The sequence below is a fragment of the Hyaena hyaena genome, unplaced genomic scaffold (assembly GCF_003009895.1).
Source record: "Hyaena hyaena isolate Hyena2069 unplaced genomic scaffold, ASM300989v1 scaffold_164, whole genome shotgun sequence".
NCBI classification, from domain to species: domain Eukaryota; kingdom Metazoa; phylum Chordata; class Mammalia; order Carnivora; family Hyaenidae; genus Hyaena; species Hyaena hyaena.
This window is the reverse complement of record NW_024080796.1, coordinates 2,332,086-2,350,099: the sequence shown is the minus strand read 5'-3', so window position 1 is coordinate 2,350,099 and position 18,014 is coordinate 2,332,086. Positions and strand designations below refer to the sequence as shown.

The 18,014-nt window shown below is 35.8% G+C and overlaps 1 protein-coding gene across 2 annotated transcripts in view; it reads right to left on the bottom strand.

Moving 5' to 3' along the window:
• The window catches only part of LOC120236879 (activating transcription factor 7 interacting protein), a 112,874-nt gene extending 112,082 nt beyond the window's left edge, over positions 1–792 (bottom strand). For both annotated transcript variants that reach the window (XM_039239938.1, XM_039239937.1), the window contains exon 1: positions 653–792. The gene's annotated coding sequence lies outside the window, so the exon portion shown is untranslated. The remainder of the gene's footprint in view (positions 1–652) is intronic.
• Positions 793–18,014: the final 17,222 nt, after the last annotated feature.

Genomic DNA, 18,014 nt, shown 5'->3' with positions numbered 1-18,014 from the left:
CCCTCATATCTCAAAACTCAAATTGTTTCCCTTTGGTACACATTCCCTCTTACAGAACTGGTAAAAATAGGGTTAAAATGTATTTGCAAATATGCAGTTCTGCGAAATGTACTGCCCCTGGGACCACCACTAGGTGCTGATCTGTATCTCCCTAAATATAAACTTGAACCCAGCAATACCCTAAAAGTGAAATTATAATCGAGAACCACAAGCGACAATCATTTTTTTGAGAAAATTTAGTTCCCAACTTCTCAGAAAACCGGCGAAAATATAAGAGTTTGAGAGTCGGTATAGGAATGCAACACAAGAGAAACGTTTTCCTTGAAAAGTGTGGGAGTTTGAGGATAAGAAAATGAAACTCCTCAAGAACGAGGAAAATTAAATCTAGAACCCAAATGGCGTCCAACAAGAACATTAGATCTTGAAAATGAATATTGCGCTTGCGCAGCCACCGCCCCGCCAGCTGCACAACTGCAGCTAGAGCCCGACCCCGCAAGATCACGTGCTCCCATGCAGCGCCCGCCCGCAGCTCCGCAACCGCGCAGGCGCACACACAAATCCCGCAGCCGCCATAATGCGGTCTTGACTCTTTATAAATACAATAGTAATTTAAGAAAATGTGGTTATAACAGCCCCTAGGAGTCTCCTATACCTTTCGGGGCGGGAGATGAGGGAGGGGGAACCAAGTTCCTTCCTACAGAGCCGTTCCGTGCAACCGTCCTCAACGCGGCCGCTTCAGTATCGCGCGCTTCAGTCGCCGCGCCGCCGCGCCGCCGCTGCCGCCGCCGCCACCTCCGCAGATTCAAAAACAAACCCGCTTCTGCCTTGCACGCGCCGGGGCCGTTATGCAAATTAATGTAGGCGGGGCTCTGTGGTCGTAATATTGGCCACGCCCACGGTGCTAACAGCCAATAGGCTCACGGATCAGCCGTTCCCCATGCAAATCTCCTGGTTTTTTATTTGAATGAGGAAAATTGGCCACGCCTCCTGCCTTGGAAAGGAGAAGGAAGTCCGAGGTGGTGGCGCTGCGCCTTTTAGTTGCAGTGTGAAGTGTGTTTTGAGCGGAGCTTCGCTCTACCAGTGAGGAGCACTTTGTGAGCGCCCTCTATGAGCCCCAGCAAAGAAGGAAGGAAGTAGGTGAGAGTTAAAGAGCTGAGAGAAAGCATTTCAAAAAAGGCTTAAGTGTATTTATTCATCATTTATGTTACAAATTCACAAAGTCTACTTTAAACTGTAAGTAATGAGAGAATGGCGAAAACACATCTTTTCTTTCAGTTTTGTGCCAGAGCAAGCATTTGAAATCATATCCTTGCACCAGAAGTTGTATCCCTTATACTCAGTTTTATATTGGGAGCGAGTCTTTAATGAAGGCTGTGGAACGTAGTGGAGAAGGTGCAACTCCGTTTATTGGGAGATCTGGGCTCACGTCCAAGGACTCCTGCCTTCTTGCCTGTTTCTTAGAACACGTGTGTGAACACGGTTTTCTCATCTCTTAAAATGGTGATGATGCCTGTAATTCAAGTCGGTTAAGAGAGCTCCGTCACAGGATAAATCAGTGTAGAGGGGTTTTGCAAGGCAGGAAGAGCCTGACAGATCATAAGCTTTTGTTATCTTGTTTTGAATGTAATTTTTCGCTTAAATTAGTCTACTCATTTAATTTTTATTTAGTAATCTTGTGGCCTAGAACTCTATTAGGTGCCTCTCCTCAGGAAATCTACACTAGAGGAAACAGAAAAGTAAACAGGAAATTTTTGTGAGTAATAAGAAATTAGTGGAGGGTGGTTAATACTTATTTTTATAATTTGGGTCTTTCAACTCAGTTGAAACACTGGGTGGCTTTTAGGAGAATCAGTAATGCCTTCCTAAAAAAAGGTAAATTCTAACATGAGAACTGATTTAGTAGATTTTTGGCCTAAAAGCTGATCTTTCTTACAAATTGATGAGGGAATCACTTAAAAGGTTCTAAGTCAGGAAATAACACAATTAGACTTGTGTTGCTTTATTGCTAAGCTTTGTAAATTGTCTAACACAGAGCATAGTACATGATTGTTCAAAAAATTACAAATAGAGGCTGAATTATAATAAATTATGCATTATAATTTATTTAGTACACAGATGCTCAGTTATAAGATGCTCAATTAATTATAAATATTAACATAGATATTAAAACTTTCACTCTATAATAAGAAAAATGGGATTGGAATAAAAAACCCATCAGGTTTCTCTTTGTATGTTTTCTATAAACAAATAAAAAAGAATCCTCTTTATAACAATTCACTCTCAGTTATCTAGACTAATGGCAAAGGGAAAAATAATCCACCATTGACTCACTAATTGATCAATTTTCATAGATAGGCTCATATGTTAGTCTTGCATCCCTAAGGCTCCAACTAGACAGCTTTATTGTATTTAAATTTCCCCAAATATACTCAACCACACATTATATAGTCTCCTCAGCCATTCCACCTGCTGGTTGATCTAACCAATCATCCATTGTTTCATTCAACAAATACAGTATTAATTATCTACTCAAACACTATTCTAGGCACTAAAGATGCCCAGAGGAAATGACACTACCTCTAAGAGAAAGAAACACATATACAAATAAACATTATGAAATCATTACTATCATGAAAGTATATGCTAAACATAAAAGAAATACAGAACAAGAGGACCTAAATCTTTCTCATAGAATATAGGAAAATTTCTTGCCTGTGTCTTGTAAAAAGTGTTACCTGACTAATAATGAAGAGCTTAAAGTGGCTGTCAGAATAATACAAAAGAAAGAGAATTCAAGTTAGGTAAAACAGAAATGCAAAATATTTCTCATTCTCTGGCATTAGGCACTGGCCCAGTGGAAGCAGACATGAGGACCTTCTACTTTGTCAGATGTTAATACTTTAGTTGTCAGATTGTGGAGAGGTCCAGGGCTTCTTTAGCTGGGGACTGAAGCAGACTGGATGGTAGGAGGAGTATTCAGAGATGAGGCAGCCACTTACCAATCAGTACTGAAGGATTTCTGTATTTTATCAATCATTGTGACCTTCTTTAATACAAACAGACTAAATATTCTTCTAGAAAAAAATGTGGAATAAAGCAAAATCACAGAACTTCTCTGTGAGACAAAAAAATATAAAATAATAAACATAAATAAGTGAATTTCCTTTGTATCAATTGAGCGGCAATTGAACAAAGAAAATAGAACTTTTGAAAAACAGAATAAACTTGAAAAAGGAACAGAGAAAAAGGGAAACTGAAGTTTCTAAGTATGTAAGATGAGAGAGCCTAATGTAATAATTGTAAAAATGGACTTTGAAAGCTTATTACCTGAATTGGAATCTTGTCTCTACTTTTTTTTTTTTTTAATGTTTTATTTATTTCTAGGAGAGAGAGAGACAGCGTGAGCAGGGGAGGGTCAGAGAGAGAGGGAGTCACAGATTGAAACAGGCTCCAGGCTCTGAGCTGGCAGTCAGCACAGAGCCCGACGCGGGGCTCGAGCCCACGAACCGTGAGATCATGACCTAAGTGAAAGTCGGACGCTTAACCGACTAAGCCACCCAGGCGCCCCTCTACTTTCTTTTTTTTAATTTTAATGTTTATTTATTTATTTTGAGAGAGAGAGACAGAGAGGAAACAGTGGAGTGAGAGAGGGAGACAGAGAATCCCAAGCAGGCTCCACACTGTCAGCATGGAGCCCAAAGTGGGCCTTCCCTGAAGAGAGAGATTCTTTTTGCTGACTTGATGCATTAAGAAGCTATGTTGAAGAAGTCAACATGGAAATTTACTAAATTGGCCTATAGAAAGTTGGGTAGCCTGAGAGTAGGCTTCAGCCAATAGGCAGATAAGAGCTAGGACCCTCAATCATGTAGCCATAAGGAAATAAATTCTATAAATAAACCAAATGAGCTTGGAAGCTGATTCTTTACCAACCAAGTATTCAGATTAAAATACAGCCCAGATAATACCTTGATTGTAGCCTTGTGAGACTATGAGCAGAGGATCCATGTAAGTCATATGCAAGATCCTGACCCACAGAAATCAAGATAATAGATGCATAATTTTTTAAGTTACTAAATTTGTGGCAATTTGTTACTTGGCAAAAGAAAACTAATACAGGAAGTCATCAAGGGGTATCTAAACTATTTTCCAAGGTACATATGTGACCTAAATTAATGAAATGTGTTCCATTAGAAGATATTTAACTGGCATGCAATAAAAAGGATAGAACCAGTACTATAATTATATGTGGGCAAGAGGGGCCTCTGTTCTGGTCCCCATATTTTAGAGGTCCCTATATGTCAGAAACATACATGCACACATTTGCAAGAACAGAAGGATTCCTTTGTCACTCAGAATCTGACACTTAGCACTACCATGATGGTAGCTGTGACCTTAAAACATCTGCCCTCCTAATATTACTCAAGGCACCAGGGGAATACTTCTCCATAATATTTGCTCTGTGTCCTCAAAACAAAAGGCAGTTGTCAGAATACTATGAAAATCAGTGGGTTTAGACATACACACAAGTTCAGAGTATGTAAAGATTTGAGCAGCAAAATAAATTTTAAAAATTAACTTTTCCTTCCTTTCTGTTAGTATAGATTCCATAGATTTTTGCTTAATAGTCATTTGCCAATAGTGTCAAGCCTCCATTTTCTTGCTTTTTTTCATATTCCAGTTTGTGGTTTTGTGAGCACTCAGAACTTATTGCAGTACTCCTAACATTTGTACTTAGCTCCTTGAAAACTTTTGAAATACCAGATAATCCATATTAATCTTATATGTACATAGCATACATGTAGATGTTGATGTAATATAAATGAAACATGATATTCAATTTTAAAATAGCAACTAAATTATGAGTTCTAGAACTATAAATGAATTCATTTTAATAAAAATATTTCAATTCTGAACCAATGGGTCAAAGATGAAATAAAAAGAGAAAAAAATAACTTGAGACAAACAAAAATGGGAACACAACATACCAAAACTTATGTGATGCAGCAAAAGCAGTTCTAAGAGGGAAGTTCATAGCAATAAATGTCTACATCAAGAAACAAGAAAAATATCAAACAACCTAACTTTATACCTCAAGAAACTCAAAAAGGGTGAATAAACAAAGCCCAAAGTTAACAGAAGGAAGGAAATAGCAATGGTCAGAGTGGGAAAAAATGAAATAGAGATTGAAAACACAATAGAAAAGATCAATGAAACCAAGAACTTGTTTGGGGAAGAAAAACAAAATTGACAAACCTTTATCTAGACTCATTAAGAAAAAAAGAAAAGACTCAAATAATGTCAGAAATGAAAAGGAGATGTTATAACTGACACCACAGAAATACAAAGGGTCATAAGACACCACCATGAACAATTATATACCAAGAAGTTGGAACACCTAGAAGAAATGGATAGAGTCCTAGGAACATACAATCTATCAAAAATGAAGCATGAGGAAATAGAAAATGTGAATACACCGACTACTAGTAAGGAGAATTAGTAATCAAAAACCATCTGACAACAAAAGCCCAGGACCACATAGCTTTACTGATGAATTCTACCACTGACAGATGAATTAATATCAATCAATATCAAAATCTTCCAAAAAATAGGAGGGAACACTTCCAGACTCATTTTACAAGTTTAAGCATTACCTTGATAACAAAACCAGAGAAAAATACCACAAAAAAAGAAAATTAATGGGCCAATATCCTTAATGAACATAGATGCAAAAGGCTCAACAAAATATTAGCAAAATACATTCAACAATGCATTAAAAGAAAGATAAATCATGATCTAGTGGAATTTATTCCTGGGATGCAAGGATGGTTCAATATCTATAAGTCATTAAATGTAATATACCACATTAAAATGGATAAAATCATATGATCATCTCAATAGATGCAGAAAAAGCATTTGACAAATTCAACATCCATTTATGATTTAAAAAAACTCTCAACAAAGTACGTATAGAGAAAATTTACCTCAACATAATAAAGGCCATATAATGACAATCTACAGTTAATATCATCCCAAGCAGTGAACAGCTGAAAGCTTTTCTTTAAGATTGGGAACAGAACAAAGATACCCAGTCTTGCCACTTTTATTCAACATAGTGTTGGAAATCCTAGCTATAACAATTAGATAAGAAAAAGAAATAAAGTCATCCAAATCAGGATGGAAATAAAACTGTCACTATTTGCATTTGACATATTATATACTGGAAATCCTGAAGAGTCCTCCAAAAAAACTGTTAAAATAAATGGGTTCAGTAAAGTTGCAGGATACAAAATCAATATAGAAAAATATGCCGCTTTTCTACGTACTAATAAACTATTATAATGAGAAATTTTAAAAGAATCTCATTTACAATTTCATCAAAAAGGATAAAATACCTATAAATAAATTTAACCAGGGGTGTAATTTTACGCTGAAAACTATAAGACATGATGAAAAAATAGAAGATACAAATAAATGGAAAATATTCCATGTTTATGGATTGGAAAACTTGCTATCGTTAAAATGTCCGGACAACTCAAAGTAATCTATAGATTACTAGCTACCAACATTCCAATGGCACTTTCCATAGAAATAGATAAAAAATGCTAAAATTTGTGTGGAATCATCAAAAAATCCAAATAGCCAAAACAATCCTGAGAAAGAAGAACAAAGCTAGAGGCATCAATCCTCCCTGATTCCAAACTACATTCCAAAGCTATAATAATCAAAACAATGTGGTATTGGCATAAAAACAGACACATAGATCAATGGAACTATCATTGGATCAATAGAATATCAATGGAACTGGATCAATAGAGAGCCCAGAAATATACCCCTGCATGTATGGCCAATAAATTTGTAACATGGGACCCAAAAATATACAATGAGGAAAGAACAGTCTCTTCAACAAATAGTGTTGGGAAATCTGGACAGCTACATGCAAAGGAATGATATTGGACCACTCTTACACCATACAGAAAAATTAACTCACAGTGGATTAAAGACTTGAATGTGACACCTAAAACCACGAGAGTACTAGAATAAAACATAGGCAGTAAGCTGCTTGATATCTGTCTTAGTGATGACTTTTTGGGCAGAAAATCTCACAATCTTACAGAATTTTCCTCCAGGAATCCAACCAGACTTTCACAAGGAAGAGTGGGTATGAGAGGGGAACAATAGCCACTGGTAAAGAAACCCATATTTCTGTTTCTCCTATGGAACAAAAAGCACTTAAATTGAGGTGAAAAGGGGACCAAAAACTGTAGGGCAAAAAGAATGCTCTACCTTAGAGGAAGAAATGCTAGGCCTAGTATTACATTTTTAGGAGAAATAGGAACACTTATGATGTCCTCACCCTAAAACCGAAGTTTACAGTGCCTACTAATAGCTGTTACTTAATCTGAACATTATAGAATTTCCCCCTTCCTTACCCACCACCTCATGCTAAAATGATCTGATTTTTAAAATAATAGTACAATATGACTGGGAGAGATACAAGAGACAGATTCTCCCTGGGAAGCAATGCAAAGGAAGACTTATATGATCAAAATTAAAAAACACAGTAATGGCAATGAACAATGTTTAGATGAGTTCATCAGTAGACTCAACACAATTAAGCAAATAATCAGTAAATTTGAAAATAGGTCAATAAAAATTACCCAAACTGAAATGCAAAAAGAAAAGAAGAACAAATTAAAGAAAAAACAAGAAAAGACTATCTAGGAGATGTGAGACAATATCAAATGGCCTGATACATGCATAATTAGAATCCCAGAAGAGAAGAAAGAACAGGGCAGAATATATGAATAAGTAATAGCCAAAATTTTCTAGAATTACTGACAAACAGTAAGTCACAGAGCCAGGAAGCTCAAAGAACACCAAGTACAGTAAATACCAAAACTCCACTCTTTAGTCATATTATATTCAAACAGCAGCAAACCAAAGTCAAAAATCTTAAAAGTATCCAGAGAAAAGGAAACATTACCTATAAAGAAACAAGACTTAGAATTATAACACATGTCTCACCAAAAATGTTTGTAATCAAGAAGACAGTAAAGTGACATCTTTCAAGTGCTGAAAAAAGAAAACAACCCATAATTCAGTGTCAACAAAAGTATCCTTAAAGATACTTTCTCATGAAGATGAAACAGAGGTGCCTGGCTGGCTCAGTCAGTGGAGTGTGTGACTCTTGATCTGGAGTTGTGAGTTGGAGCTCCATATCAGGTGTAGAGATTACTTTAATTTTTTTAAAATAATTTAAAAAATGATGAAATAAAAATATTCTCAGACAAATCAAAACTGAAGGAATCCATTGCCAGTAAATCTACAAGAAATGTTAAAGAACATTCTTTAAGGAGAAAAAAAATATATGTCAGAAACAAAATAAAGAAATGAAGAGTGTCAGGAATAGAATAAATGAAGGTAAAATAAAATGTTTTATTTGCTTTAAAAAATAACTTAGTGTTTAAAGCAAAAGGCCATTCTACCATCCCATTAGGATAGTTGTTTTAGATGATGAGGAAATGGTAAGACTAGTGAATTTTATGAGATAAGCATATCACCACACTTCATTTGCTGTTAAATGAGTTTTTTGGTTGGAAACAATATATTCCAAAGAATTTTGGAATATTATGAGTAAGGCATTCCATAAATCTGTTGGTTGTGGTGGTTTGGGCTGAAGCATCGTGGGCAGGAAAAGTAAATATGCTTCCAAAATAAAAGTCTTTTCCAGTGAGAATGAAGTGTACCCTTTGAATGATGGAATTGATCTAATGTAATCAACCTGCTACCAAAGTTGACTTATCCTCCATGGAATGGTCCTAAATCAAGGGTTCATTTTTGGTGCTGTTCTAGTTTGGGTTCATTGCAGTGGTTTTGGTCAGTGAAGATCCATGTTGCTAAGTCCATGCATAGCCTCCATTCCTGCCCATAGAACAACTTACAGCAAAAGCCCATTTGGTAAGGACAGGGATGCCTGAGAAAAATGATACCAAATATTTACAGAACAAGTTGTCTTTTCCCCCTTATTATGAATATCCTTTTTGGCAAGTTGCTTGTTAGTGCTATTCACTTGGAACACAAATCTCTTCACACTCTGCTCATTTGGAGAGGTCTATCCGCTACCGGTACCCCAGACTGCTATGTCATCAATTTTTCAGTTCTGTTCTTTGTCCCTGACCATCCAGCCAAGTGTTAGCAATCACCCATGAATTAATATAGATCCATACTTCTGGCTAACTCTGGTCTAGAGTTAGTGGACAGCTAAATGTACCGCTTGAAATTCTGCCCAGTGAGGGGATTTTCCTTCTCCAGTATTCTTCAGGTCTATCCCAGAGGAGGGTTGTAGCTCTGCATTAATTTAATTTTATGCGGTGCCAGCATATATTTTAAGTCATCTTTAAGCCTGGCCCAATTTTTTTCTTAGTTGTAAGAATTCCCAATGCATTTATACGTGCAAGTTCAAAGAAAGGAAGCATTGTAGCAGGAGGTGGAGCAAGACTCATACAACTTCTTCCTGTAGGAGTTTCTCAAGGCCAATCTAGATTGGTGATAGAGTGCTGTTGTGCATATTTTATTTTATGGTTGATAAGTCCTACAACCCTCAGCTCATGACGGACAGCTTAAGTCACATGGTAACTCAGTGGCTTGTAGTCAAGTTATCCGTCTGTATTAGGGCCAATAGTGGGACAAAAATTTTTTTTGAAAAGAACGGTGCCCATCTGCAGAAGATAGTGTCACTTTGCTTCAAAATCCTATAGGAGCCTGCGAAAGGTTCTATACAGTATCCTTATCTACCATAGATAGCACAAACATAGTCATATCTGCTGAGTTATGTGGCTCAAGTGGCAGAGCAGATTGTGCAGCAGCCTAGATTTGATGCTACAATTCTTCCAGGACCCACACCCAACCAGAAACCTTTTGGGTTACTCAGTAAATGGATTAGAGTAGATTTTGATCTTATTAGAGAAGATTGTGTTGCTTCTAAAATCCAAAGAGGCCCACTAGGCACTGTGTCTCTTTCTTACTGGCAAGTGGGATCAGATGGAGCAACTTGCCCTTTATCTTGGAAGAGATACCTTCCAAGACCATATGCTGGATACTGGACCCTATAAAGCAACCAGGTCATTACTGTTTCTTCAGACAAGAGAAGATGAATTTACCCAAACAGAAATTGGACAAAATTTGGAATCAAATTGGAATCTTTCCTATGTTCCCACACTAATTCTCCTATTTCTTCCCAATCAATACCCTAACATCAATATAAGAGACCATATATGTATAACTTCACTCATATGATGAGTTTAAGATATAAAACAGATGACCGTAAGGGAAGGAAAGCAAAAATAATGTAAAACAGGGAGAGGAACAAAACATAAGAGACTCTTAAATACAGAGAACAAATTGAGGATTGCTGGAGGTGTTGTGGGTTGGGGGATGGGCTAAATGGGTAAGGGACATCAGGGAGGACACTTGTTGGGATGAGCCCTGGATATTATACAATAGGGGATGAATCACTGGAATCTGCTTCTGAAATCATTATTGCACTATATGCTAACTAATTTGGATGTAAATTTAAAAATTAAAAATAAAGAAATAACTACTATATTAAAAAAAGAGACCATATAATGTTATAAATTCAATGTCCATTGTAGCTTAGCCATCCACATGATTAGATTTTGGGCTTGGTCAGAAATCTTGTTACCCCGTAGCTAAAAGAGGTAAAGGTGCTTCAGGGCAATCATAGGAGCCATCTGGTTCCTTAACTTGATCTAAAACTAGACATTTAACAGTATGAATGAATTTTTTTTCTTGAATTTCTAAAGTGCACCTAGAATAAAGCAACCAACAATATTAATTTTCTCCTAAGAGAATGTGGCCAACAGCTATATCTATAGGCACTTGATTGCTGGTGACCTTCCATTAATAATTTAAGTAACTATTTTTCCATTTTACAATAGGCTACCATTTTACAACTGGTGACATTGTCATTAATTCTAAATTTTGGCAGATCAGAGAATTAATTCTAAAGTCTCATCATCGTATTTCTGTTCCTCTGACTAATTTCCAGTATTAAGAAGAGTACCAGCTAGGGTTTAGTAAGAAAGGCAGAGACCCTAATGAGCCTTATGGAATAAGAGTTTTATTATAGGATTTAAACCTTCTAACAACTCAGGAACAAAGAAAGAGTCGCCAACTAATTAATGTGCAAAGCCAAGTATGCAAAGCTGCCTAAGTGGGACTACAAAAGGAAAGCTTTTGCTTCTGTGTAGTTATTGCTTCCGTGGGTCCAAATCAAGTTATTTTTTTCTCTATCAAGTTTGGCAGATAGGAAGACAAGGAGATGAAGCGAAAGAGAGTAAGGACAATCTGGAACTTGCCAACCTCTTTGTTCATCACCACTTCTGACTTGGATGGCCCTCAGAGTAATGGCCAGTGCTTTATTTCAGCCTTCTGAAATACATTCAAATCATAAAAAAAGAGACCTATATTTTAAAATATTTTGGTAGCATGTTTGAGCAATAGGCAGGATAAAGAAATATCCGACAAGTTTTAGTTGGCTATTGGGTTAAGAGGGTGCATATGCCAAGGGTAGATAATTGGTGGATAGGTGAAGGATAAAGACACAACATGGTATATTTCAAGAAACAAAAATCACATTGACATCAGACTTCTCCTCTGTTATATTAAATACCAACTACTTAATGAAACAATATCATTAGAGTTTTGAGGGATAAAGGATATAACATTAGAATTTATGTTTAAATTATCTTTCATGTAGAAAAGTAACAAATTTATTCTTAGATACTCAAAGTTTGGAAAATATATGGCTTATCTACCCTTTAAGAAAAGCTACTGTTATCTTTACACATACTTACCTAAGAGATTAACCAAAATTAATACTTCAGAATCAGGAAGTTTAGGTATTAATTTGAAAGACTTATTTAAAAGAATTGTTGAGGGGTGCCTGGGTGGCTCAGTTGGTTAAGCATCTGACTCTTGATTTCACCTCTGGTCATGATCTCACAGTTCATGAGTTTGAGACCTGCATTGGGCTTTGGGCTGACAGTGTGGAGCTTACTTGGGATTCTCTCTCTCCTTCTCTCTCTGCCCTTCCCCTGCTCTCTCTCAAAATAAATAAATAAACTTTAAAAATGAATAAATAAAAGAATTGGTGATAGGCCATGTCGCAATTAGAATTATAATAATAATTCAATAAGCCACAAGAGATAGACATTACTACACTAATCATCTTGCAAGAATGCAAATGTAGAGATGCCTTCTTACCACTGGAATTTAGACAAATTTTTAAAACAAGCAGTCTCATTATGAATATTATTTTCCTTTAGGATCTGGCAGAAAAATGTTTCTTGAGAGTAACTTCACCTTCAATCAAAGTATATACTTAATTTCAAATTTTCAATTAAATAATTAAATAATTATAACCTATACAGTCCCAGAACAACTTCATAAGAAAATACATTAAAATAATGATGTTACTTTAGGAAAATGATAGTATTTTGATTGATTTTTGTCTTTTTCTGTTTGGGATTATTTTTCAAGTTTTCTTTCATGAACAGACAACTTGTTAATACATTTGTTAATTGCAAGAGTTCTGCTTCCGTGTAAGATGTGGTTGGTCTCACAATGCCTGGCCTCAAAGTCTTGCTGGAGGAATAGATATGTTATATACACAGCAGACAACTCCAAATCTCACCCTCAAGATGTTTGAAACCTGAGGTGAACTCAAAGTATAATTGCAATCAAATCCAATAGAGCATAATGCCTGATTCATTGTCTCTCATTCCAGCTTCCTAACAGTGGAAAAGATACGCACTCCCTGGTACAAAATATTTCAGTTACCATCAGTTTTTGATATACAATGCTCAACATACAATTAAAAAAATACAAGACATGCAAATATGAAGAAAAATGTGACTTGTAATCAAGAGAAAATACAGCCATTAGAAGCAAACCCATACAGTAACCCAGACATGGGAGTTGGCAGACAAGGACTTTTAAATTAGTTTTATGAATGTGTTAAGGAAAACACAGGAAAAGATATATGAAAAAGATGAAAATATATAGAACTTAAACAATAAAACCATAGCTATAAAAAAAGAGCAAATAAGACTGGCTCAGTTGGTAGAGCATTTGACTCTTGATTTCAGGGTTGTGAGTTTAAGCCCCACACTGGGCACAGAGCTCACTAAAATAATAACAACAATAATAATAGCGAATAGATATTCTAGACTTGAGAGATACAAAAACTGAAATTAAGAATTCATTGTATAGATTTAACAACTAATTGGACATAGGAAAAAGGATCAAAAAATTTGAGTAAAAGTCAATATATATGATCCTAACTGAAGCGCAGGGAAAAGAACAGAAAAAAAAGAGGGGAAAGTGGGAGGCGAAGAGAGCAATTGAGAGAATTTTGGAAACTTTTTTGGCATTTTCTCTTCAAATGTTTCTTCTGCCACATACTCTTTCTCCTCTCCTGGAACATCATTAGGTTGCAAGTAAGACTTTTTCACTGTGCTAACATTTCTTCCATGCTCTTGTTTTGTATTTTTCATTTTTCTTATCTTTTCTGTAGTTTCTCTGTTCCCCAGGAAGAGTTCTCTAGATAAATCCTGGAATATCAGCTTCTTGCTTTGTACCTAGAAATAGAAAATTCCCTCAGCACAAAAGCATCAATAGAGGATCAGTATCTACAGTTAGATACTCTAATGTTCTTTAGATATTGCAAAATACCCAAGATAAGAACCATAGAAAGCTGTTTAAGCAGAAAAGTGACAAGATCAGATATACACTTAATATTAATATTACTATTTATAACACCTAATGAAATAATAAATTCAGGAAATAATCATCATTGGCTGCTAAGCCCATTAGCTGAGTCATTCTCCAACTTCTTGCTCTCAGGGATGCTTCACGTTTTCAAAATTATCGAAGACTACAAGTTTCTTATGGGGGTTATATCTTTGAAAATCGTATTAGAAATTAAAACTGAGAAGAGTTTAGAATAAAAATGTCACATAGCCTCTGAAAAATTCTGCTGTATACTTGTGAGAAAATGTAAATAATATCCATTACTATTTTGATGTCTTTTTGGCCTTGCAGACTCCCTGGAAGAATTTCAGAGATCCCCAGGGGTCATAGGCTACAGTTTGAAAGTTATAGCATTAGCTGTAAGATTGTTGAGAAACTTGATGATGAATGAGTTAGGCTAACAACATACCTGACTGAAAATCAATCTTGTCCATACAAAAAGAAAGTCAATTATTTGATTCATGATGCAATACAATATGAAGTATACAACATTATCTCTTGAAATGTTCTTGCCAAAGAAAATTGAACTTCAGTCTAGTTAAATCTCTAGATTTAACAAGTTACAGGAAGTACAAGGAATAAAAGAACACGTTTGCAACTAGCAAAACCCATAATATGGGAAATTCTACCAGATAAATAAACCAGCTTTTTAAATAAATAAACGACAAGAGGAGAAAAAGGGAGGCTATGATCATATAAACCACAGGAAATCTGTGGGCTTTATTTGGAACGATCCTATTTTAAGCAAACCAACTCTAATAGTTTTGCCTTTAAGTTGGTGGAACCACACTATCCTCCTCCTGAAAGCATCTCACTCCTGTGCATCTTCAGGGCCCCTAGGACTGGCATCCAGTAGGTCCTGGTCTAGATCTACCCCTAAACTAGAAGGCTCGTGGCCAGATTTATGCATGAAGAAAAAAGCAGCAACTGGAATGAGCTGACAGAACCCAAAGGGGCAAGCCAGGCCTCAGAAGAAGAGGAAGGCAGAGGCGAGCTGAGCTGTCATGACCAGAGGAGGGACTGGCAGCCTTCCTTACCAGGCACTTAAGTGCTCATTGAAGAGTCACCCCATGATCAGTGATGAGAGACAGGAAAAAATGCAAGACACTGAAAATCACTCACCACCAAATAAAATGTTGCAAAGACCTGATAGTCTTGAAAATAAATATAGAGACAGCACAGATCACAGTAAGGCAAAGTGCATATTCACAGAGTTCAAGAGAGAGATAGCAGGACCAGTTACTCTCCACAGGATAATTCACACAACCATAGTGCTCTTCATGGTTCAAATCACATTCTTCTAATCCAAGCAATAATCCAAGCAAAACTTAAGATGCCCCTTATGATTCTGAAGGTAACTGGTCTGAACATATTAGCTCATGAGAAAAAATATGACTATGATTGTCAAACAGAAGTTTCATAGAAGAAAAACAAAAGAATGGCTTGAAATAAGAAAGAGACAAAAAGAAGCAAAGAAGATGGAAATTAATAGCTTCCCAAAAGGTAGGGATTACAGAAGGGAAGTGATGCAAGCAAGAGCCACTAGTGGGTTTGCCAATGGAATGGAAGACAGGCGTTCTAGCAATGCCAGTAGTTTGTTCTCACAGAATATTTTGCCTCAGACAAGCAGACACAATTATACAGACTACAGACTGCCAAGAGCAGAGGCATACAGTAGTTCTATACAAGTATAGCACCCCATCATACCAGTGTTTCATGCAACTATTCCCCAAACACTGTTCCTTCTAATCCGTTTACATTATGGCCTGATCACCAGCCAAATAGATCATTTGATGCGAATGGAACATCTACTTTATCGAAACCGCCAAACCTACATCTGTCCCAGCACAAGAAACAGAAAGAAAAGATATGCCATGCTGAACTATAGTTTCTTTTTTTAAAAAATTTTTATGGTTTTTTTTTTTTTTTTTTTGAGAAGAGAGAGTGACAGAGCATGAGCAGGGGAGGGAAAGAGAGGGAAGGAGTCACAGATTCCAAAGCAAACTCCAGGCTCTGAGCTGATAGCACAGAGCCCTGCGGGGCTCGAACCTACCAACTGTGAGATCATGACCTGAGCCAAAGTCAGATGCTTAACCGACTGAGCCACCCAGGCACCCCTGAACTATAGTTTCTGAGTTTGTGATTATATTACATTATTTTCATTAGGTTAGCTAAGATTCTTAATTATAAATTATTTTTACAGTCTTTTAGAATGTTACTGCATAGATTTAGATCTAGAGTTAGCCACTAAATTTTTTAAAAACTTTTTTTTTTTTTTAATTAAGAAGTCTCGGAACCCTTTTTTGCCTTTGACACTTTGAAGTCCAGTGCTTCATTCATTTGATAAGTTATTTAAAGACTTAAATAACTTATCAAAGCCAGATTCCTGTCTTTTATATTTGCATAAAGTAATTTTCCATTTTTGTGATAATTGTCGTGATAGTTTAGATATTGTATCACTTTTTTATTAAAATTTAATATGAATGAGGGTGGAGGAGTTGGTGCAGCTACTATGAAAAATAGTATGGAGGGTCCTCAAAAAATTAGAAATCGAACTACCATATGATCCAGGAATTTCACTTCTAGGTATTTACACAAAGAAAACAAAAGTGCTAACTCAAAAAAGCATATGCACTCCATGCTCATTGCCACGTTATTTACAATAGCCAAGACATGAAAACAACCTGAGTATTCATCAGTGGATGAATGGATAAAGAAAATGTCTTGTGTATATACAGTGAAATATTGTTCAACCATAAAAAAGGAATGAAACTGTGTCATTTGTAACAACGTAGATGGATCTTGAGGGCATTATACTAAGTGAAATAAGTCAGATAGAGAAAGATAAATACTGTATGATCTCACTTATCTATGGTAGCTTGAAAAGTCAAGCTTGCAGATATAAAGAAACAGGTAGATAATTGCCAGAGGTGGGGGTTGGGAGGTGGGAAAAATTGGTTAAGGGGGTCAAAAAATACAAACATCCAGTTATAAAATAAATAAATCATGGGGATATAATGCATAGATAGTATGGTGACTGTAGTTAAAGTATCATAAAGTCTATTTGAAAGTCTGTAAGTCTTAGGTCTTTAAAGACCTGTAAGGTCTTTAAAGTTCTCATCACAAGAAAAATAATTTTTGTAACTACATATAGAGACAGATGCTATCTAGACTTGTGATCATTTTGCGATATATATGAATATTGAATTATTATGCTGTACACCTGAAAATTGTATAATGCTTATGTCAATTACACCTAAATTGAAAAAATAAAAATAGACATTCCATCTCAAAGAAGTGACACAGGCAAGCTTGAAGAGTGACTTAACATTTGTTGATACAAAGACATGATATTATATCTGATTTTAGATAATCTGGTGGAGTAAAGAAAAGGAGGGGGAGGAATATATAAGACAAAAATGGCCGTGATAATTTTTGAAGTTTTGTGATGAAATCCATGCGAGTTCATTAGACTATTTTTCCCATTCTGCCTACTTTGGTATATGTTTAAAATTTTCCATGATAATATGTAAAAACAATCAAGATTAAGGATTTTGAATAAAGTAAGTGTATGATACATATAGGAAAACAAAGAATATCCAAAAAGAGCTAAATCAATTTTGAAAAACAGTAGCAAAAAAGGAGAAAACCCTCCCAGATATTAAGATATACTACAAAGAGTAATAAAAATGATGCTGTACTAACACAGGAACAGAGTGATATATCTATAATTCAAAATAAAGAGCCCAGAAACAGATCCTTGTATAAAAGAGAAATGATACATAATAAAGATTGCATCATGACTCAACTGGTGGAGGAAGGGTGGAGATTTAAATATATATTTTTTATGAAAATGACTCATTATAAAGATAGGAAGAGTTGAATCAACATCTGTGTCATTACAAATACAGTATGATATCACACTTATATGTTTAATCTATAAAAGCCAAACTCATAAAAACAGGGTAGAATGGTATTTACCATAAGCCAGGGAGTGGGAGGTGGGGTGTTGGCTAAAGGGTACAAACTTCCAACTTAGAAGATGAATAAGTTTGGGGGGTGTAATGCATAGCATTGTGATTATGGTTAACAATACTGTATTATATACTTGAAAGTTGCTAAGTGTGTAGATCTTAAATGTTCTCATCACTAAAAAACAAATAGAAATTATGTCACGTGAT